The sequence below is a fragment of the Doryrhamphus excisus genome, linkage group LG2 (assembly GCF_037039965.1).
Source record: "Doryrhamphus excisus strain RoL-2023G ecotype Guam linkage group LG2, RoL_Dexc_Guam_v1.1, whole genome shotgun sequence".
In the NCBI taxonomy this organism is placed as follows: Eukaryota; Metazoa; Chordata; class Actinopteri; order Syngnathiformes; family Syngnathidae; genus Doryrhamphus; species Doryrhamphus excisus.
This window is the reverse complement of record NC_136358.1, coordinates 1,936,120-1,960,578: the sequence shown is the minus strand read 5'-3', so window position 1 is coordinate 1,960,578 and position 24,459 is coordinate 1,936,120. Positions and strand designations below refer to the sequence as shown.

General features: G+C 42.5%; 1 protein-coding gene across 2 annotated transcripts in view; it reads left to right on the top strand.

Moving 5' to 3' along the window:
* Positions 1 to 24,459, top strand: part of LOC144901529 (uncharacterized) — a 141,118-nt gene that overhangs the window by 16,278 nt on the left and 100,381 nt on the right. The window contains exon 3 of one of the 2 annotated variants that reach the window (XR_013629571.1): positions 20,569 to 20,806. The exons of the other annotated variant lie outside the window; for it this stretch is intronic. The gene's annotated coding sequence lies outside the window, so the exon portion shown is untranslated. Of the gene's footprint in view, positions 1 to 20,568; positions 20,807 to 24,459 lie in introns of those variants that run through there. 2 annotated transcript variants of the gene reach the window in all.

The window sequence follows — 24,459 nt, the reverse complement described above, 5'->3', positions numbered from 1 at the left end:
AGTCAATAAGCTATGATAGCACCGGGAGGACACTTGGCACAGAAATGATGTGCTAAGTGTGCTACTTTGTTTGTTTTTTAATATGCCAATGTTGATTTCCCTCGTTGGCCTTTTAGACTTTCAAATAAATCCGCAATTGTCCTGGTGCGGACACTTGGCTTGGCCGTTTGGGCTTACAAACCTTTTGGGTCGGAGCGCTTGTTTGTTGTGATCAGCGTGCTGCTTTTGGAAGACATTCCCCTTGGGATTACATATAGCATGAAAAGTAGATTAGGACACTCAATGGACTGCAGAGACGTGAGGTCTGCTGAGGGCCTCTAAAGCCACTCTTATTCAATTATTTAGTGCTTTTTTTAGATGTGTTTTGAGGCACACCAAGGTCTGAGATGACGTCTGCCCCGGGGACGGCTGAGGTCAAATGACCCCAACAGTAAGGTTACATCATTTGTCCGTGCTCTTCCAGTAAGGCTGCTGCCAATCCGTCTCAAATGACCGTTTTCATTCATTCATTCATTCGTTTTCTACCGCTTTTCTTGGCGACCAGTCCAGGGTGTACCCTGCCTTTTGCCAGAAGACAGCTGGGATAGGCTCCAGCACCCCCCGCGTGACTGTTTTCTAATGACTGCACTAAACAATATAATGTAGTCAATGTAAAGCTTGTATATATCCTCTCAATCGCTCAACACATTGCCATTAATGCCCAAACCGCTGGCAACCAATGTCAGTACACCTTTAAGTGAAAATGTTCAAATTAGACCCAGTTAGCCCTTCTTCCTCCCCAGTGTCATGTGGTTTGTGAGTTTTACAAGACCCTATGTGTTTTTAAATTAGTGTTATCGGTCTTATCAAAATTCAACATTGCAAAGAACTCTCCGAGGATCTGAAAAACATTGTCGTTCTACAGAAAGTTGCACTGTTTAGTTATTTTGAGGGGGGGCCGTCAATTTACACAGTTCCACAAGCTGTCCTCCGATCCCTGGTGGTCCAACGGCACACATGTCCTCCTTTCATGACAGAAGGCATGGGTTCGATTTCTACTTCAGGAAGGGCATCCGGGGTAAAAAACGAAGCCAAAACCATGGCAAAAGTGGAAAAACGTTTTCAAATTGACGGTAATGTATGCATGTTGCCTTTTCTACTTGTTACTAGGACGATAGAAAATTCAGTGTGTCAAAGAATGCTTGAAAAGTCTTCATGTTGCAAATACCTGCATTCTCAAGGTCGGGGTCAAGGAGTCAGGGAACTTATTACTTCACCTTTCTCCCTACTTGTTATAATACTATTTAGGGCTAAATTGGGCGGGCAAGTCCAGCTTTTCCCTTTGATAGCTTTTGCAGGTTAAGGTATTTAAACATATTTTAGTGTCTAATGTAGCGTCTTTATGACAAACCGTTTTCCTATTTAGTTTGCCGCCTTACCTTCAGATGACCTCCTTACATAACACACACATCCCATTTATCTGTGGGACTTATTTTCCCTGGTGTGCAATGTTTCCAAACTTTGCCTCAGTGCGATCGTCCTCAATGTGTCCTTGACGAGATGCGCCCATACGAAAAAAAGTGCCTTTTAATTATTAATGGCGCTGCCCTGCATGCTGGCAGAGCGCCAGGTGGACCACTCGCCGCCATGAATTAGCACCGCCCAACACGCACAAACAAGAACGCGTGGGCGCACGTGTGCCCACCAAACGATAAAGTATGATCACGTGAACGCACACTTGCACTGTTTGTGTGTTTATGCTCTGATGCCACGTACTGTAGCTACTCTCTTATCCGATGCACATCACACGAACACACCCACACACACAAAGAAGTAATGATCATGCACACAGGCCATTTGCAGTATTTCTTCCATTCAGTGCATCCCGTCCAGCTGTCAGCAGGCTGTCAGCGTGTTGTGTTGCCAGGCGAGTGGCCCCGCCCTCTCTTCGACAATAAAACACGCCTTTAAAATGTCAGCAGCTCCCGACAGAGCCCAGTGCGAGAGGCAACTAATCGATTCGCATTAGTTGTTCAATTGACTTTGGCTTGAACTTCACTCTCGGGCTCCTGTCTGGCCTCATTGTTCCTTTCTTCATCTTTTTTCATATTCCTTCCTTTTTCATCCTCTTTTTGTCATTTCCTTATTTCATGAGCTTCCTTTACTTCTCCTACCTTCACTTTTCTTTCCTTCTTTCCCATCATAATTCAGCCTTTTTTTTACTGACCTTTCCTTTTCAGGTCCTCATTTTCTTCTACTTTGCACCCCTTACTACCGTTTCTTCTCTTGTTTCTTTGGTATTTTCATCCTTCCAGTTCCTTAATTTGCCTCATTTCTCACTCCCGCCCCTTATCTGTGGATTTGTTTTCGGTATCGCTGCGACAAAAAAATAAAAGATAAAAAAGGTGTAGCAACTTTTATTCACAGCTGAAGTGGAATGGAAAGTGGCTCGCTCCACCACAAGGCCCTAGCAAGGTCATCCAGGTGACCCAGAGTTTATCGGTCAAGGTCATGGCAGCTTGACACCTGCGTCTTATTCACATGTGACCCCAGAATGCCCGACTTTTTATGACATCTGGTGCAGCAGAGTTATGAGTGACACACTTACATGTCACACTTAATCAGCTTTTTTTTTTTTTTTTTTTTTTGAAAGAGTTGTAATATTGATGACCTTTTACACTTTATGATCTTATGATGTGTTCACACTTGTTATTTTTAGTCTAAACGCAAGTCTTTGTCTGGGTCTGTCCTGTTTGGGCTCTCATGTGAACTCACCATAAGATTATGTGTAAAACATCTTCATGATGTCACCAAGTGCGAGGCAAACCAGGAGTTAAATGTTAGCTCGAGGTGAAAGTGTACACACCTGGTTATTTTCAACAACGGGATCGTGTTGCTCCTCTCGGTTTGCTGAAGTTGTCAAACGCCGTCTCCTTGCAGCACATCTCCAGGAAGCTTAACTTAACTTAACTGAGCATTGTTTGGTCCGCTCACAAAAATCCAAGTTTGAATGCGAACCGAACTTTACACCGACTACAAGTCTGACCGCACCTTTAATGGTGATGATGCAATAGGTGGTTAAAACCACTCCAATATTGGAATAATGCGTCTTTTACATTCTCTGCACCACATCCCGTGTTGTTCTGTTATTGTGAATTCATATTTCAAGTAAATTATGTGTTGCAATGTGGAAACAAAACAATAGAGATTTTTTTTTGTGTGTTTTTGAGAATTTGTTTGCGGTGACAAATGTTGTTTAGCCACTTTAGCAAAACAAAGACATGGAAAAGTGTTACAAAGTTTGTGGAAATTAAATGATTTTCACCTGTGAGGTGTTTTCACAGACGGCGTTTGACACCAAAAAAAACACCACCCCGACCTCCTTCCATTGGCTGAGAGTGTAGCTCCAGGGTGAAAGGTCAAGTGAAGTGAAGCCGGCATTGGGAGGGCGGGTCAGAGGGGAGGAAAGTGGATAAGACGAGGAAGGGCGGCAGGGTTAAGACCTGAGTGAAAAGGAGCCCACGGTTAATATGGCTGATCATCCCCCTTGCACCTTAACCCTGGCCCTAAACAAACATGGCCGCCCCTTAATGAACAACACATCTGCATCTTGGAGTCATTTGAGGGCGAGGAAACGTCAGGGACATTTTTTGGGGTTTGCAGTGTCACGCTTGCCACACCACAAGGCGTACACACACACACACACACACACACACACACACACACATCTCTAATCAGAGCTGGGCTGCGGTCCTGTCTGTCATTTTTGTGCAGGTTAGCATCGAGCACGACAACGGACACCGCATTACCTACAACAATAATTTAAAGTTCAGCAGCTCTCCTCAACAGGAAACACTTTGCAGATGGGACCTTCTTTTTAGAAATCCGCAACTCCTAATTAGCACTTTGGAGTGTGCAGCTGTGCACACACACACACATGCGAACACACACACAAATGCGAACACACACATTGCTGCATTTTGCCTGACTGTGTGGGCGTTATACGGCAATAAAAGTCCAACTAAGGGCGCCACATGGGAGCGTTTGTCTTGCGACACACCACTTCTGTCTAATTAGCTTAAAAAAAAAAAATCCACTGCAACTCTTAGTCAAGTACACGTGTGTACGACACTTGTGTGTTTTTTTTTTTTTGCATTGTTTTGTGGCCTTGCAGCTCAGACGTGATCAGCATCAGATCACGCCATGCTGCTAAGGGGCAAAAAGTGACTCATAGGGGTGTAACGGCATGGCAGTATTTCCGTTCTGTAGGTGCCTCAGTTTTCAGGTCACGATTCGGTTCATTTTGGGTACAGCGAGGGAACAAAATGCAAAACACAAAACTGCTCAGCTTTTGAGTAAATGTGTACAGCAGGGGTCTCAAACACGCGGCCCGCAGGACACTAGTTTAGGCCCCCGCCTTGATATGAAAGTTTAATGTTAGTGTTAGTGCGGTTTGATATGGATGCTGTATGGTATCATGTACCCAGAAAAAATTATTACGTTTGATTCATGTTCATGTTAAAGGTTAAATAACTGTTAATAGTTATCCTCCCTATCCGTGTGGAAGTGGTAAGTTTTTGGCTATTTAAGTTTAAAGGAAATAACTTGAAGGCTACCGTTTAGGTCGCTAGCTCTCTAGCTTACGAGTTAGCATGTGTCTCAAGACCCTGCAGTTGCGCAATATGTTGTAAATAAAAAGAGTATAAATGTGACTATAGTCGTGTTTTGTCATGTCTACAGGGCTCTAATAATGCTTTGTTCATTTTAATCTGAAACAAATAATTTGTTTACCCACCAACTATATGTGGCTTCTTAAGTTTTTATTATATTTATATATTTATTACTGATTGATTGATTTTCTTTATTCTTGATTTGTTTATTTTTCATCTTATTTTGTGTAGAAAAATAAAAAGTAAGATATTTGAGAACAGTGGAATGTTTTATCAGAGCTTTTCTTGTAGAAAATTGGAACCAAAGCGAAGTTTTTGTTTTTAATAAATGCATTTTTTTTTTTTTTTTCTTTTTGAAAACCTGATGCGGCCCAGTCTCACCCAGACCCGAGCTCCACTGGCCCCCAAATTGAGTTTGAGACCCCTGGTGTACAGGTTAGTCCCATGCCAAATGTTCTGTACAACAAAATCACATTCCCGTTACATATACGTATGTATCATTACCCCCCCCCCCGGCGATGCATTGGAAAATTGTATTTGGTTGATATGCTTATTTGCATAGGAGTGTGATTGTTATTAATCATGAGGCCTCCGCCCTCTTAATCACAGGTTAAGAGGGCGCTCCCTGCTCATGTTTACCCAAACTGCTGAACCCCCCCTGAGGTGAAAAACATAACCTTCACCTTCACAAAAAAGGTGCCTTCTCTGTGTCCTGAATGCACCGCCGGGCAGCTGTAATCTGAACAGGAAATTACAGCACAACGCAAGGGCTTTTGGGGTATGTGGAGACAGATGATTGGATGCCTGCAAGACACAAAACAAGCCGGGGCAGATTGTGCTCCCATTCTGAGTGGAGGGTGGAAGGCCGGTGGATATAATGATCAGTGGTCAATCGCGTGCCTGTGAGGAGTAAACAACATTTTTAATTACGAAAATGTGGAAAATTGTTGTTTTTTAAAATGGACTTAAAGCAACTTAGAATACAGCTTTCATTCTCATACACTGTAAGGGCTGCTTTATTTTCTTCCTTGTGACATTTCTTCCCTTTTTCTTCTTGTTGTTCCACATCAACAATTTGTCTCAGCATGGAATGTGATGAATGAAAGCCATGTGTCTTTTTTTTTTTTTTTTTTTTTGGTATGTTTTGTCCCACCGGGGCATAAGCCGAGACATTTTCCGACAATATTGCTGTGTTGAGCCACAGTTGGGATCCTATAAGTCAAGCTAACACCAGAGACGTACATGTGCGGATCCTCTTGCCTTATTACTCCATGCAATGCGTGTGTGTGTGTGTGTGTGTGTGTGCGTGCAAGTGCCATGCATCATCCCCTGTATCCCCTCTGTGTTGATCTTGTTTTTCATTTTTCTCCATAATACTAACCGTTGTATGACAAGAATACATTGCAGTATTATGCAACAGTCATGTGAGAAAATAGTGCAGGGCTTGCGAACTCGTCAATCACAATCAACCAGTCAGTCTTTGGGACTGTTGTAAATTAATTCATTATACATTCATATTTCTTCTTCTACTTCTTGTTTTTTTTTTAAGCCAAACATCTTGAAGGGCAGCTACGGATCCTCTTTAGGTTCACACTTTTAGAAGATTGACAAGCATGTCTGTAAAATTTGAGCAAGATTGATTGGGGAAAAACATCGCTGCCATTAAGCAAAAGGAGACAGGTCTTAGAAACTAACTGACAACAAGTCATTGACCGTTGGTCTATAGAGTCATATTTTGAGGATATCTGTATTGCATGTATGCTTGCATGTGTTATAAATCATTTTCACCACAAACCATAGGAAGTGCCGCAAAAAAAGTCTGGGGTAATTTCTTTCCTTTCCCATTTTTCCTACTTTTTCTTGCCCTTTTTGGCTGTAAGTTTCACCCAAAAAGACAGTGATATCTGTTGTATGATCATTTATGTAATCTTGTGAAATAATGTTGCCGCAGTGCTAATGCATGCTGAAATGCACTTCATTTGATGTACGCCCAAAAAGTCAGCTGGGATAGGCTCCAGCGTATTTTTGTGACCCTAGTGTGGATAAGTGGCGTAGTACAAAGATGGCTTATTTTATGGTATATGAACAGCTGACAGCATTACTGTTAGTGTTCATAATGCAGTACATTGCAGTGGCCTTTTTGTACAATAAAGAATATATAATATAATAATCTAGAATGTCACAAAGTCCTCCTCCACTCAGTAAGCATAAAATGTCAAGAGTGAAAAAGTCATTAAAACTGAAGAAAAAAAAATGCATTTCTTGTCAGTGTCTTAAAGCTTTATGCTTGAGAGTAACACATAACATGGCTGTATTATTACTAAATCTCTTTGATAGATGATTTCAAATCTAGATGCCCAGGTTATGATATATTTTAAAAACATAATGATTCGATGTGATTCCAATCATTTTACAAATGATACGATTTGAAACTGTTTTGTTGAATACTCCTCGACGACTCCTACCTGGCAGTTCTAAACGCAGCGTTCTTACAAATATATTCACTATCTCTCCTCTGGACATGTCCCAACCATCTCAGTCTGGCCTCTCTGACTTTATCTCCAAGGCCTCTAACATGTAATGTCCCACTGATGTTCTCGTTCCTGATCCTATCCATCCTGGTCACTCCCAATGAGAACTTCCTCCACTTCTATCTATCTATCTATAGAAAATACTGAAAAAAAAACAGACATCTTAACCTTCAGTCAAAGGAATAATACAAAATAAATCATGCAAGGCTCCTTTAAATAATGACACAGCTTACCAAAATTAGCAAAAACGTATCCAAGTACAGAAGTAAATAGAACTATTGGTCGCACATGCTGTGTTAGCTTGGAAAAGTAAGTCATCCCATACTGAAAATGTCATAACATTTCAGGCCGAGCATCGTCTTGTCAACACTCCAGTTGTGCAACAAAGGTGGAACATTTCAAAGTAAACAAGTTACAAAGCAAAGCATTTAGCACACATACCGTACTCCTGACTGGTCGGGTTTTGCACCCTTCTTGTTAAATCCAAAGCCATTCATGATCTCTAGCTATCGAGACACTCTCTCAACTGACTGTTTATCTCACCATACCTGGTACGTCTCCCTCCACAATTGATTCGCAAGATTTATGGCTGATTCTTATCAATACTGGCTGCTTCCGGCGCAGCCAGATCGTTGGCTTGTCAAACCGGATATCTGGTCGCATCGGTTTAGCGTTCAGACCTAATTAATGTGCGCTTTTCATATTCACCACCACCCCTCTCTCGCTCACATTTGTTTCCTTTTTATACCTGACTGCTTCCTCTTCCTTGGGTGAGTCATAAATCCAAGCAGTCTGGACATCAATGTAAACCTCAAACATGTGTTTTTATACACATTATTTCAATGTGTGTGTGTGTGTGTGTGTTACAAATAATGAGCTTATCTTTTCTTAAACATGAAGCGTGTGTTTCCCTTTTCACGGTGCATTTATTTTACAGGATTGTGATGTATAGTTTAGGCTCTGGTTTAACTTACCGGACCTGTGTGCATGGCTGCAGCCATGTTTAATATGCAAAAGAGTTCCTTAACCATGTTTTTGTGCTTGTTTCTCTCCTGCTTGTCTTGAGCGTACGTATACAAAATCTCGACACTGTGGCACAGAAAACCCTCACTCAGCAACTTATTTATTTATGGGTTTTATACCCTGGTACTGTAACAATGTAATGGCGAAGCTTACAGTACTACAACACATGTCAACAAAAACACTCATTTTACATTGAAATGATTCATATGGATGTTAAATTACAAAAAAATGGTCGAATTGTTTGTAATCAGAAGAACTCTGTAGACCAGGACTTGATGAGTTGGTCGACATCCGGTTGTTGACGGGAACGTAACCAACTTAAATGGTTTCTCCTGTAACTGGAAAATAAACACACTAATCCTGTTGATCGTGGTTATACTGTAACCACTACTGTAAGCATGATAAGCAAATTTCCGGGAAGTAGGATTGCTCATTGATGCATGAAAATTTTTGTAGTTAGACCATTAAACATTATTAGAGCTCCGTAGACATGAAATAACACCCCTATATCCACATGTACATTGTTATAGCCAGTATAGTAACTATGGCCTGTTGTTCCTGTGATCAGGTCTGGTGTTTGTGTGTCTCATTGAACATTACAGTAACATTACATGGACACCCAGTGACCACACATCATATTGCCTTATATATTTATATCTTAGTCCAATTAGCCATTTTTATGGTTAAAATGCTTGATATAGGCAAAAATAATACGTAACATTTACATACATATGCGTATTTCTCTAAATAATCACAAAACCGCATGATTTATGAATATATTTTTGAAAAAAACATGACCCTTTCAGTAAGTAAATAAATTATTAGTTCTATTCTACAAGTTTTCATTCCAGGGCTTCATTTTGAAGTGTCTTTGTCATACACTGACTCATACTTGAGGCCATTTTTTTGTATGCGTCATATAATAGACATCACAAAACAGAATGAGTGAATATTATTGTTGTGAATATGTCACTTTCTTGGCGATGGTGTGAATTCACGATTGCCAGTTGGTGACATCACCGCCAAGATGGCGTCCACCATGCTCGTTGGGCGCATGTCTGGGACTATCATGTTTAAAATGCTATTGCTTATCCATTTGAGACTGTAATGATGTCCTGAAAAAAAATACTGAGACTAAATGACTAAATATTATATTACAGGATATTGATGACGGTGCATTTGTGAAACCTAAAATTACCATTTTTAGTTTATGCAGTGTTCAAACTAACATCGACACAGTGATGACTGCTTGGTTGAGGTGTAGAAGACCGCATACAAACAGTGTAGCCTGGCCTTTGATCCCAGGTAATTACATCTTTATGAAAAGCTATTAGCATCTTTTTTGTATGTAAACGTAGCTAATTTCGGATGGAACACATTTAAATGAAATTGTATTACATAACATTCATTAAATATGAATAAAATGAAGGTTACTATCTGTGCCTCTTGAGGGGTGCTCTAAAAAAAAAAAAAGCTTTGACTAATGCAGGCGGAGTGGGTCCAAGTCCTGTGTGGTCCCTTGGCTTTCTGGGCCTCGACAACAGCAGGGAGATTGTGTTCCTGCGCTGGAGTCATGTAATCAGCATGCAAATTTGAATTAGGCCTAAAAGCGTTGAAGTTCAGAGCGAATGAAATAGGAGTGGAGGAGTCCGATGAGGGGGAAGGAGGGGGCTGGAGCATAAGCGAGTCCAATTAGCAGAGTTGGGCCCATTAATTAGTGCTATTAGGGAGAGCATGCTGGGATGTTGCTCGCTGTTTGTTGTGAGTGTGTGTGTCCTTTTTGTCGAGCGTACATGACACAATGTGGTGCAGATGTGAAGGGCATTAGTATTTTTGTGAGGCACAACAACGTGCACACAAACAATCGGAGTGTGCGCGCGTGCGTGCGTCTTTGTTTGTCAAGTGGTCGCAGTTTAACAGTCTGACTTCCTAGTCTGCCTTTTATGACTTCATGTTTTTATACACTGCAGCAGACCTATTCAACGGGGAGAACGTCTTTAAAACCAGTAGAAGACCCCCTGTCACGTAATGAAACACATTAAGGAATTGAAGAATGAAAATGCATCACTTTGTAAAGAAATTGATGGGTTGAAAGGAGAAGTGGAAGCTTAAAAGAAGCAAAGTGATGAAAATGATCGTATTATCGCAAATGATGTGCAGAATTGATATTTGTAACAGACTATGCGCATGAACAATGTGATTGTGACTGGGCTACTACACATTACACGCTCAGCTAATATTCGGACTGATAACAGAGGAGGACAACAAGATGATGTTGCTTCAATCGAGCAACAGGTGAGTGAGTGTGGATGTGGATATCACAGACATGCGCACGTATGTATGTACGTTCACTTGACATTTCCGAAGCAGAGAAGCAAGCTAAATGCTACAAACACAAAGAAGCATTCAACTTAAGGAAGCAGGCGAAAGTTCAAGGCATTTGGAGAGCCAAGGACTAAATTCATTCATTCATTCATTTTCTACCGCGTTTTCTCACGAGGGTCGCGGGGGTTGCTGGAGCCTATCCCAGCTGTCTTCAGGCGAGAGGCCTGGACTGGTCGCCAGCCAATCACAGGGCACATATAGGCAAACAACCATTCACACTCACATTCATTCCTGTGGCCAATTAACCTAGCATATTTTTGGAATGTGGGAGGAAACCGGAGGAAAACCCACGCATGCACGGGGAGAACATGCAAACTCCACACAGAGATGGCCGAGGGTGGAATTGAACCCTGGTCTCCTCGCTGTGAGGTCTGCGCACCAACCACTGGACCGCCGTGCTGCCCCCAATGACTAAATCTCCATCAAAATCACATTTAATTTGTCGCCAAAATACAATTACTCAATTTATATACAGAAATTAATCACTTATTTTTATGAATGTGAATGCATGAATATGAATGCATGTTCTCCCCGTGCATTGCAGGGTTTCCTTCCACATTCCAAAAACATGCTAGGTTAATTGGCGACTTGGCGAATTGTCCATAGGTATGAATGTGAGTGTGAATGGTTGTTTGCCTACATGTGCTCTGTGATTGGCTGGCCACCAGTCCAGGGTGTACTCCGCTTCTCGCCCAAAGACAGCTGGGATAGGCTCCAGCACCCCCGCGACCCTCTTGAGGAAAAGCAAAAAAAGCAAATAGAAAATGAATGAATGAATTTTTCTGAATGTTAATCTTAAAAGTGGTATACTCTGCTGGTAAGATTCCGTTGTGTGTGTGTGTCTGTGGGTATTCTCCAGCATGTGTGCGAGTGGAGGTGTCTGATATTGGAGCGGACAGGCCCTGTCTTCTTGTAATGGTGGTCGGTGTTTTCCATTCAAGCTCAAGATGACTTTCAAAGGTGATGTCGGGTCAGAGCTGAGCTGACACACATTGCAAACATTGTCTCCTCATGAGCAAACACAGCCTGTACTGGCGAGGAGGAGACAGTAGAAAGGCAGAACAAACAAAGAAAAACCTCCACCTCCTGATGCTCTTCCTCTGGCAGGGCAGCTCATTGTTTCTCTCTTGTGGCTGGACGCGGTACTTCAGCTTCACTTGTTGCCGCCCTCTCGACTCCAGTGCCTCCTTAATGATCCTTGATGTGGATCTGGCAAACAATACCTCACATCACTTCTCATATGGAGCATCTGTGCATTAATGAACCAACATCAGGGAGGAAAAACTTCCGTCTTGTGGAACTGACATAAAAGAGATGGCGTTTACCAATGTGAGCACGTAAGTGTTGGCCATCCCTTGAGACCATGCCTCTTCCTGTTTACATACGCAGCACCTGTCCCACTTTTTCCGTTCTTTGCTTCAGACGTGATGAAGAGGCACACGAAAGAAGGTCAATGTGTTCCTCATTAAAGCAGGAGATGCACACAAACAGAGGTAAGGATGCAGTAGCTGCCAAAATCTTGCGCCAACACAGATACACAAGTCCAAGTGCGTCTGAGCCACGTAAGCAGCAAGCGGGAATGACATGTCTAAATTAGATGCTCTTGCACATCATAATTAACTTTCACTAGAGCCAAACAGGAAGTGGCGCTCCTGCTTTGGGTTGCAGGAAGGGCGTGAAGGCTGTAAACATTTAAAGTTTATTTTACCATTCAGGCCTGCTCTGTTTAATTGTAAACAGTAACTGCAAGCATTTAAATCCATCTCCAAATAGACCTATCCCCGCTAAACTATCCTAAACGATCCTAATTTGGGTGGAGTTGATACCCACCTCCATACTTCCATATGTGGGAGGCTTATCCTTCAAATGAATATATTGTGTGCAGAGACATGCAGCAAAATAACCAAGCAAAACAAAAGAAATGACTTCTCTATAAAATGATTGATTGTCTGAGTCATCCTGCAAACAGAAACAACATCCAGAAGATCTCCAAGTGAGAATGCATTGCCCATACGTTTGAGTTCGACTACTTCCTGGTTACATTTTTAATAGTCTTCTTCTTCGGGGGGGGCTGTACGTCACCCGCCATAGAAGTTGAAAATGGAAGAGACGCCATGGTGGTATAGTTTTGAAATGACATTTGTGCCGTCCCCCCATGAGTTGTGGTGAAAAGGCTTTGGAAGACACGTTTGCTTACATACTCCTCTAGTTGCGTTTGGGGGCAAGGTTGGAAGGTGAATTTCAGTGTTAAGTTGGAATTTACATTCTGTATCACACAAATCTAGTACACACTTGATACAATAATTAAACATTAATAAAAAAAAAAAAAGAAAACAAACGCTGCTTGTTGTCACTTTCATAGGAGCAGATCCTTTAACATATTCAAGGATACTGTAGCAGCCCTGAAGTTGCAGTGCCGGAGGAGTACACTTCAAGTTTTCTGATGTTGCTTGCAATAAGCAGACTGTTAATTGACGACTTGCTCGTCATCCACATCTGGGTGGGTGTTACAATACGAGTAACGGGCCGTAACTTGTTCTTGGACACGTTGACACACCAAAATAATGCTTTTGATGAATTTCTGTGAGCACATTCTCAATCATGAAATGCTTCAATGACATAAACCGAGCACCCCTTATACAGATATCCTAAGTTTTATAATCATTAGACAAAGTGGTCAGTGATTTGTGCATAATTAGTCCCTGCAAAGACATCTTGTGTGATGATCTAACTGTACACATCAGTCCCCTAAAGGTGGGGCTAAACACTCTTAAGTTATAGTGGATGTTATGTTTAGCTGTGCGAGAAATTTCAAGTTGATTTGGCGTTAAATAACAGCGCAACTATGTAGTGTATTGATCAGGAAACTAATTCCCAGGGTGAATGTTTCACCATAGGGTGTTTTCACACGCCGCATACAAGCTAGGTGCTTTATGAGGACCCCATCTAGCAAACAAACACAAGGTTCTCGAGGCATAAGGCATATTTAATGCATTTTGGAAAGTATCGCCGCAATGTATTGTGCACCTTTTTTTTCCCCTGCTGAGCTAAATCTATACTTTGTAGCCCACAGGGAGATGTTCCAGTAATTAAGTAAAGGGGAAGAAAATAGGATAAAATATCTCCAGAGATGGATGGAAGGTTGAGAGGGGGAGCACAGCGAGATGATCCTTCACTGGAGCACAGGCAGGAATGTTTGTGAAGAATGTGAACAAAAACATCACAGCTAGGAAGAGGAACGCTCCATCAGACGACAGACTAACACATAGGAGGCCGGCTGTCGATGGAGTGGACGCAGCAGGGTGCTCCACGGCGAGTTGGCGGGCTGGAAACATCGTGATTGACGCAATAGGAGGAGATGGGGAGGAAAAAACAACGGCTGCACTCCAAGGGAAAACAGGAAAGGGCTTGTTAAGACGGCGATTAGAGGAAGAGAAAGTTGTTAAAACGAGGCCAGGAATGCTTTGGTTGCAGATGTTACATGCGAGGCCTGATGTGGATCCTTTCATTTACGACCACTCACCCTTCACCTCTCACACTCAGCACTTTCAGACAAAAGACCTTTTTCCTCATAAAATTCAAGTTTAAAGCGCTCCCGTGTGGTTTCGTCTTCCCATAGGGGGCGCTGACTGGGTGGGGTTTCTGCCTGCTAGTAAAAAAAAAAAACAAAACACGAGCTGACACGGAACAATAAAGCACATTTATGACGCGTGTACTTCCATACGCAACCACATTGAGGATCATGTTTGCATAGAGACGGAGGAGGGGGGGTCGACATATAGCAGATATCTGGATGATGTCATCGCTCATAAAATTGGCGTCCCTATCATCATAAAGAGCCAGATGCTGCATTAATTCATCATGTCAGCTTTTATTGATAAGTGATAACCCAGCACCATGAAGAAACCCAAAGAATGTTCAAGTCCACTTAGATAAAAGGACAACACATATGGTCATATGACCTTTCACCCCTGACCAGACAACATTTTGGGATCATTTCTAGCTCTGGCAGAAGACGAAAAATAGCATAAGATGGACCTTTTAGCTCTTTGTTAGATTTTGGTCATGTAAAAAATGCATTAGGGTTTTTGTTTGGGACGATGGCTTGCACCAACTTGAGTACCAACTTGTTCACCTTGTTTGCTTGGCTAGCAGGTCTTACGTACATAAAGACGATTCAGTAGTGTCATGTGCTCTGAAATGGAACAGTAAAGGGGTCTTAGTGAGGACTAATTTCACCTTTGACTGCACCTCCCTCGGCCATTTTGGGTCAAATGTACTAGTAGGGGTCCAATAATAGGTTTCAAACATCTCCTCTTCTGAAAGGGGCATTATTGCCAACATTAGCTGACATGTGTGTTTCGTAGGGGCGTGGCTTTCGCACTAATTGCAGAGGGCATCGTGTTTTGGCTGTCTGGCGTCTTGTGTCTGAACTGTAGTGATGAAGATTGTTTCAAGCATCTGGCCTATGACTTTTTACGCTTTGCAACACAATAACGATAATGACATTTTGACAAGGAACATAGTGCGGATTGATTTGACGCAGCCCCGCGCGCAACAAAATTGTCTGCATGCTCCCAAATCCGTACTGGTGTGGTACTCGTCCACAAATTTTGCCCACACTCAAGTGGGCAAGTACAGCGGGTTGAGATCGGGGCTTATAAGCGGCTGCCTTGATGGTTGTGTTACAGATTAGATTGCAGAAAGGGACTACAGAAGAGCAAAGCTGACCAACACATCTTGGTTTAAATCTTTGGTTTTCTTGTTTAACTGGAGTAGAAGATTCTGCAAATGGGTGTATTTCCTTCTAAACCAATAGACTTCTATGGAAAAAAATACTGTATATATATAATAATGCCGGTGAGTCTTAAGAGGTTCAGCCATCTTATCATACAAGGTGAATAAAGATCTTGCTTACTGACATGCACACACACACACGTGCACACAGCCACTGTGTGATCTTCTGTCATGCTGATGTTCCGTGCACTTTTTGACACACACACAGACACATGTTGCACAAGGACTAAAAGGGCCTGGAGATGGACGTGCACGTAGGACCGTGGCCTTTAAAATGTCTGCAGTTTGTCATTTAGTGATGAGGACGTGAACAGAATAGGGTCGCGACTCAAACAGAATACCGAGGGAGTTGACTGAGGATGTGAGGAGGATGGGAGAGGACAGAGGACACTGGACAGGAGGAAAGGTGATGTAGGATATAATGTGTTCTAGATCTCATCCAACCATGCAGGTGTATCTAATGTTGTGTTGTGAAAATGCTGCCCCTCCACAAACACACACACACACACACACACACACACAACTACAACATGTTTGTCCCTTCAGCCTCATGCTGAAACCTGACAGAACCTCCCCCAGCTGGACACTGACGAGGTCGTCGGACCTGCTGTGCCAACGAGCAACGATTTCCATACAAATCAAGGGTGGCGTCGACACACACATGCACACATGCACAAACCACACATCTCCACATGCGGGTGCAGGACACTGCAGTCATCTGCCCTTTACACTCCCCAGCACACACACACATGCTAGCTCATCTGCAGATGAAAAAAAAAAGGTTGAAGGAGCACCCATTGAATAGAACAGATACTTCATTCATCATTTTCAGGAAATGGCATTATAAGCAGCAGCTTCAAAACTCACCTTGATGCTAACATTTATAAAAGGGAGAAAAGTGTTTCTGTTGTCACAACGATCTTCCATCTCCTGCTTTTTAATACGACTGGTAGAGCAGCTTGGCCACCTATGAAGTATTTTTAGCCCCAAGCATCAGGGTTAAGTTTTCTATTCAGAGTTGTGTACAAAGCAGCACTTTACTTGTTGACACATATAATTTCACTTTCCGACATTTGTCATTAACATATTTTTTGCACAGGATGGTTTAAAAAAAAAAAAAAAACAAGAAGCAAATATTACTTATATTATTGTCATTATTTTGCGTGTTTCTGGCCAGCACTACTTCCACTATTTGTGTGTGTTACCTTTTTTGTCCAATCATCTTTCAGTTTCTGTGTTGCTGGATGAATGCAATTTGCCTTGGGCCTTCAGAACCAGGTGTGCTGGCGGATGTCACTTAGACGCTATTAGAAATATTTCTTCTTCTCCTCATAGACCCAGCTTCCTGGTCCACAGTAACATCCGCATTTCTTTGTTTTAATTCTCAACTCCTATTGGTACCTGTCTATTCCTTACCTATCTTTCGAGTGTTAAGTTGTAGTGTGATGAATTTAGTGTTCACTCTAATGTGACACAGTGAAATGAAACTTCTATAGTGAGTTATGACCTCCTGACATTTCCAATGGGTTGCCAAGCTCGTAGTAAGTTCTCTTATAGCTCGTGATTGGCGACTGCCAAAGAAAGAGCTACCGGTTCCTGACTGACTCGCAAGCGGCACAGTATTTGAAGTTTTGAAGTAAAGGCCATTAACGATATGGCCTTTAATTAGCCACACTGCTGTATAAGGTGCAGGGTTCAAAGTCTAAGAAAAAATGAGTGGCTTATACACCAGGAATTATGGTATAGATCACCTAATGTGTACATTCTGTAGACCTCACTGTACCAAATGTTCCATACAGAAAATAGACTCTGTGTACTTTTCCACTCCTAGTTATCGATGAGTCAGAGAAGAGAACATAACTTCAGCCAAATGTTCTCCACCGTGGATTGTTATCGCCGCTGTCTGACCATTAGAATGAATAGAAGTCATTGCCTTGTGTTGAATAGGCCCGAATCATTCATTACACTTTAATTATCTTCCACTTTTTTTCCTCTTTGCCTCCATCTTGGCCTGGATTAGAAGCCAGTGTCAAATAAGGTGCTTTCATTTCCTTTTTTTCCTCCTTTTCGGAGCCTGTCAAACTTATAAAGACAAATCCATTGCAAATGCAGCCTAATGGAAATAGAAATGCCAGAAAAGTACTCATCTGTCTGGGAGAAGAAATAAAGAGAGAAAACCGAGCGCTTGCCAATTTTATGTGCCATTATCTGCTGCCGATGTGATTCGCTGGAATTAAGTGTGGAATTAGAGTAAGCACATTAAAGGGATAAGAGCATCACTGTCACATGTGACGAGGTGAGCAAGTGAACTACCGTTCCCCGTCGGAGGTATCGGGAAGACTCGGTCGTGGTCGGTTGTTTGCTTTGAAACAAAAGGATGAACTAAAGATGAAGGGAAAATGAGGTGGGGATGGATGTGAGAAAAGAACAAAACAAACGGTTCCTCCTCTTATGGCTGCACTCCTCTTAAAGGTCGCCATGTTTTCTCCTCCCTCCTGCATAGACGGGAGGGAGGAAAAGATTTATATGGCGGGAGCGGGAGCGGCACTACAGGATTCTCCATCATTGCCACGGCGACCAGTCACCTGGCAACCGGGTACACAATGGCTGCAGTCGCCCTAGCAACAGCGTGCTCTCTGTCGCGTAGACGACTCCGCCAGAGAGAGGAAGAGAGAGAGAGAGAGAGAGAGAGAGTGAGACAGGTAGACAGATGGAGTGACGGAGGGCAGGAGGTGAGGAGGAGGAGGTGGTGGTGGTGTGAAGAGACGAGGAGGCTCATCACACCTCAACAGGTGCGGCGTGTTGGCCAAATGAGTGTAAAAGCATAATGAGAAATGTAATAAGCGATGAATGTTGCACCATATGTGACCCGGCGCCAGGGAACGACGTGTCTGCGACTAAACAGGCAGTGGCATTCCCTCCTGCCCACACACACACACACACACACACACACGGCACCCTTGCTGGCAATTTCAAAATTTACCCAAACCTCGCTTAGTGTCTTTTTTGGTTAATGTTGAATTTTCATTCATTCATTAATTTTCTACCGCTTATCCTACGGGGGTTGCAGATATGCTGGAGCCTATCCCAGCTATTTTCAGGCAAGAGGCGGGGTACACCCTATCACAGGGCACATATAGACAAACAACCATTCACACTCACATTCATACCTATGAATGCTAATTAACCTAGCATGTTTTTGGAATGTGGGAGGAAACCGGAGTACCCGGAGAAAACCCACACATGCACGGGGAGAACATGCAAACTCCACATAACGATGGCTGAGGATGGTATTGAACTCCGGTCTCCAAGCTGTGTAACCAACGCGCTAACCGCTTGGCCGCCGTGCAGCCTTAATGTTGATTTTACGCCACAATTTTGCCTCGGTTTGTGTACATTGCCCAGTTAGTGTACAATATGACATGTGTCTTAATGTGTTTTGGATTACAAGGAACAAATTAATTTGTTATAGGACAAATGTGCTTGGTTAACAACCTCTTCAATTAGAGTTGTACCCAATTAGTGACAGAAGTTTCCACTGTATGAGTCAACTTTTCCATTCTATAGAATGGGCAAGTGTCAATTTTGATGAACACTGCATAATATCGGCCCATCCGTTTTCTATGCCGCTTAGCCTCACGAGGGTCATGGGGGGTGCTGGAGCCTATCCCAGCTGTCTTCAGGCAAGAGGCGGGGTACACCCTGGACTGGTGGCCAGCCAATCACAGGGCACATATAGACAAACAACCATTCACACTCACATTCATACGTATGGACAATTTGGAGTCGCTAATTAACCTAGCATGTTTTTGGAACCCGCAGAAAACCCATGCATGTAATTTATTTTTTTTGAGCTATAATTAGTTATTGTAAAATAAACATTAAAAAATAACATAAATTAAATTAATAATTAAAAATATATATTTTCTCCCAAGCCGTTAAAAAGACATGACTTACACATGTTGTTCCTTTCCAGAAGGAATAAGAAAAAAAAGCCGCCAAAACCCGATGAGTCACATGTCAAGATTTTTATTGGCTGCTTGGCCAGAACTTTTGCGGTGAGTCACAAGTGCATCAGATGTGACAGCTTTGACTGCATATTCATGTTCAGGTCGGGGACGCCCACACGTGCTTATTACGCATGGGTGCTGATGCTGATGCCAGAGCAGGGTGAATAACGCACACCGTGCGTATCTGGACGCCATTACAGCGAAAAGTTTCCAGATATGTGATTGATTTAGGGGGTTTACTGAGATGGAGATGTTTGATGAATTAATTCATTAAAAAGCAAGCACTGACACCTGATTGACGGCCACTAGCCCAGTGTCAGCAGCGCTCTCAATTAATGCATCTCTAATTTGATGTTGTGCCTGAATGCAATTCAGTTGTTAACACTGCCGATAAGACTTATTGAAGCCTTAGGCCTCGACATGGTAGGAATGTTGTAATTATAAGTGTGTTTGGCATCCACGTTTGTATTTGTATCAATGTGTGTGTGTGTGTGTGTGTGTGCTGTAATACAGCCTATAAAGCCATTAGCCCCAGGTTAAGTGATTTACAGCTTCAGCTTTAAGCCCTCCACTGCAATCTCATCCTCGCTCATCCTATCTGCACCCCTTATCGGGAAGATTACACACACACACACACACACATGTCCGAGGATTCCAAACAGGTATGCTATACATACACACACATGTCATAAACACACCTTGAGATACTCATTAGTAGGTAGCGTGCTGCAGGGACAAACACAATGGAGGTGTTTCATCTGTACTCCGCATTTGTTCTCATTGTCAAATCTCTTTGATTGTCTTCCTTGTCACTGCATCTGCATACTCACTTTGTGTGTGTGTGTGTGTGTGTGTGTGTGTGTGTGTGTGTGTGTGTGCACTCCTCATAAACTTCCCAGCTGCCTTTCCAACACAAACACTTTCTATTTCTAAGTGACAATGAGAGACTAAAAGTGGGGAGAAACCCACAGTGGAAGAGCAGCAACTCCCTTACATTATGATGGGGTGACTGCGTTGTTGCTACGACAACAAGCTGGTGGAGGAATAGGTGGCAATAAAGGAAGAAAGCGACCGCGAGGTTGTTATCCGGCTGTGTTTACCAGCCGCTCTCATGGCGCCGCTTTGGCAAAGATGTCAGGGTTTTTTTTTTTTTTTTTTTTTTTTCTTTTTTAGTCCCTGCCGCCAATTGGACGTGTCAGCCGGGCGACTCGGTATGTTTATCACATCAGGTGGAAAGAAGACGGAGGACGGTTGGCTGGCTGCTTTCTTACAAATGTGCTAAAACATTGGGAGATAGATGAATCAAATCGAGGGGTTTTCAAAAAGCGAGACACCAGAAGACTTCTGAGTTGGTGCAGCAGCTTGAGAAAAATAAAGAACCTCTTTCTCCAAACCTGCTAGGCTAGCTTCAATTATGTCAAAGGCAAATGTGTGTTAAATATTTCTTGTAGTAAGACATTGGGGTCATGGGGTCAGCCGAGGAAAAAAAAAACAACCTATTAATCCAACCATTTTTTATACAGCTTATCCATGCTGGAGCCTATCCCAGCTGTCTTCGGACAAGAGACGGGGTACACCCTGGACTGGTGGCCAGTTCATGTGTTCCAGAAAAATCTGTATTTCGAGCATTAGCGGAGGCCCACTGTGCCACTCGTTGTATTGTCTTTGAATTGTACTAATAGCATGAATTTCTTGTTTTAAATTATTATACATATACTAAAATATTCCTCAAATTGGGGTTTTGCATGCCTGCAACTTTGTGGACATCCTCCAAAAAGACTTCCTGTGAAGTCAGTCACCTGGTTCCTGCCAGAACTTTTGTTAGGCAACCTCTCTCTAAATAAGAGAGAGGTAAAACATCTAAAAACCTCAATCACCCCCCCCATCCCTCCGCCCCCACCTCCCACGTCATTTTCCTCCGACAAAAGAAACGCCGCTGGCTGCTCTTGTACACCGTGTCGACATTCATCTCCAAATGTCAATTTATTGTGCGGAGTGCTTCCAGGGTGTTATTTGTGTGCCTGCTACTATCTTCTGGTCATCAGTCACCACGCTATCAAGGAGCGACGTCTAAGAATCAATGCCAGACTTCAGTTTTTGACGCGATCGATATGAGAAATGATTCATGAGTCCAATTGGAGCAGGACAAGCGGCCAGAAAGCAGCCTCACTATGAGTGCATCATCGGTAAACTTCACTATGCATTTATTTCCACAGCGCACTCATTCATCACCGTGCGTGTGAGGAAGCTTTGACAAATGTGTTCATAACGCCGTTTGGAAGCTCATTAGAGCTTAGTTTTCGCTCGCTATGTTTTGTCATGGTTGTAAAACGAGTCCTCTTCAGACACGAGCATCACACGATGACGCTCGCTTATGTTTCGCCATGAAACTGAGCTCTTGTGGCTGTTCTGATCAACCTGTTGCAGCCTGTTGCCGTCAAACACGAAGACTCTGTCCGAAGGCCTGGTGTCAATCAGTGATGTCATGATGAGAGACGGCGTGCGCCTCCGGGTATGGAAACCTGGGAAGCAATCCAGGAAAACTTAAGTGGTTGCTCATATCTTCCCGCCATTTGAAGCACAAATGTCTGGAGCGAGCCATAGCAGGTGTCAGTCGTGAGAATTTTGATGGCTTCGCTCTCCTCGGGCTAGAAAATGGCCCACCTGTTGCCATGGAAACGATGAAAAAGCCAGCATGCTAACAGGTAGCAGCATTCAGGTGTTCTCCTGTCTACTATACGCACTGTAAAAACCATTTACGTTTATTAACTCAAACATCATAAGTAGAACATTTTAGTCAAGGCAACCCTTATTGTTTAAGCTCTATAAACTCAATTTAATAAAGTTAAATAAATAATTCAGATAGTATTATTTGTGTACCATTAAATCAAACAAGTCTCGTTAACTTGAAATTAAAAAGCACAAGTTTAGCTCACTTTGTTCAACCTATTAGGAGTACTCATATTTATTTAAAAAATACAAGCATTCTTTATTGAACATCCCATTTGTACACATTCACATAGAGCAGGGGTCAGCAACCTGCGGCTCCAGAGCCGCATGTGGCTCTTCAGCCTCTTTGTTGTGGCTCCCTTTGCAATGTTTGAATATTTTTTAACACCCGAGTGGGGAAAATGCATGTGTTTGTAATGAGTTTAAAAAAATCCAACTTTGTGTGAGACCATGAATGCATCCTGACTGAGTTCTGACAGCAGACAGGATGCTATTCAGTTCTCTCTCACACAAGTGAACATGAAGGAAAATAAGTAATACTTTACCATGGGCTGCACGGCGGACGAGTGGTTAGCGCGCAGGCCTCACAACTAGAAGACCCGAGTTCAATTCCACCCTGTGTTTGCATGTTCTCCCCGTGCATGTGTGGGTTTTCTCCGGGTACTCCGGTTTCCTCCCACATTCCAAAAACATGCTCGGTTAATTAGCGACTCCAAATTGTCCATAGGTATGAATGTGAGTGTGAATGGTTGTTTGTCTATATGTGCCCTGTGATTGGCTGGGCACCACTGAATGGTGAAGTAATACTTTCCCAGAACTACTTGATAATTCCAAAAAATATATAAGAGATCATTTTTTTAAAAAACTGGTGCATGGGAACTTGTTTGCCAGAGTAAACAAATCAGGTAAGTTTACTGTACTTTACACATATATTTATGTAAGTTTATCTCCAATACTAGCAAGAGTACTCCAACTCGTCTTTTGTTATCTGAACTACTTTGATACCCCCTAATTGTTTTAAACATATGTTTTGCGGCTCCAGGTTATTTTTCTTTAGTGTGCAAGGGGGTAAAATGGCTCTTTTCATAGTAAAGGTTGCCGACCCCTGACATAGAGGAAACAACATGAGCAATTTTAATATGCAAACAAAATCTACAGTATCGGGTTATCTGTGCTATAATTTTTCTGAAAAATAGACCACCAGGTGATGCTCTTATTAGTCAAATTGATTCCTCACACAGCTCAACAAAACACCCTCAAATCACATCATTTTGTACACACTTTTAGGGCACTGCTTTAGTCCCCTTTATGGCCACATGACTGTAGCTTAGTGTCGGTGTGGACTACCAGCGAAAGGATTGTTGTGTATCCTGCATAGCTTGACATGGCTGAAGATGTAAATAGTAGCACCCATGTGACAAATAGGTCTATTTACTTACAGCGTTTGTGCTTGGAATACATGTTTCATTATTTAAGGGGCTTCACACTATTTATTTCCTATCATTGATTGGACTGAAGGTTAAGACTTTTTTGTTTTTTCATTGCTATATTTTATATAGAAAGATAGCTGGCTGTTTAATGTCATTGCACACAGTTGTATACTGTTATTTTAATTACAGATGACATTGTGATTTGTAGTGAGAGTACGGAACAGGTGGAGGAGATGCTAGAGGAGTGGAGGTTTGTCCTGGAAAGGAGAGGAATGAAGATTAGACGGAGTATACGAGAGGGACCCAAGTGGAAGAATGAGGTTACAGGGAGAAGAGATACAGAAGGTGGAGAATTTTAAGTACCTGGGGTCGACAGTCCAGAACAACGGAGATGAAAAGGAGGTGAAGAAGCGCATGCGGGCAGGATGGAACTGCTGGAGAGAAGTGTCAGGTGTGATGTGCGATAGAAGAGTTTCAGCTAAAATGAAAGGAAAAGTATACAAAACTGTGGTGAGAGCAGCCATGTTGTTTGGTCTAGAGCAGGGGTCAGCAACCTGCGGCTCCAGAGCCGCATGTGGCTCTTCAGCCTCTTTATTGTGGCTCCCTTTGCGATGCTTGAATATTTTTAACACCCGAGTGGAGAAAATGCACGTCTTTTGTAATGAGTTTTAAAAAATCCAACTTTGTCTGAGACCATGAATGCATCCTGAGTGAGTTCTGACTGCTATCCAGTTCAGTACATGAAGAAAAACAAGTAATACTTACCTACAAATCTAAAAAATAAATTCGAGATAATTTAAAAACAGCGGCATGGGAACTTGTTTTTACGTTTACAGTAGTTTACACATCCATTTATGTAAGCTTATCTCCAAAACTAGCAAGAGTACTCCAACTCGTCTTTTCT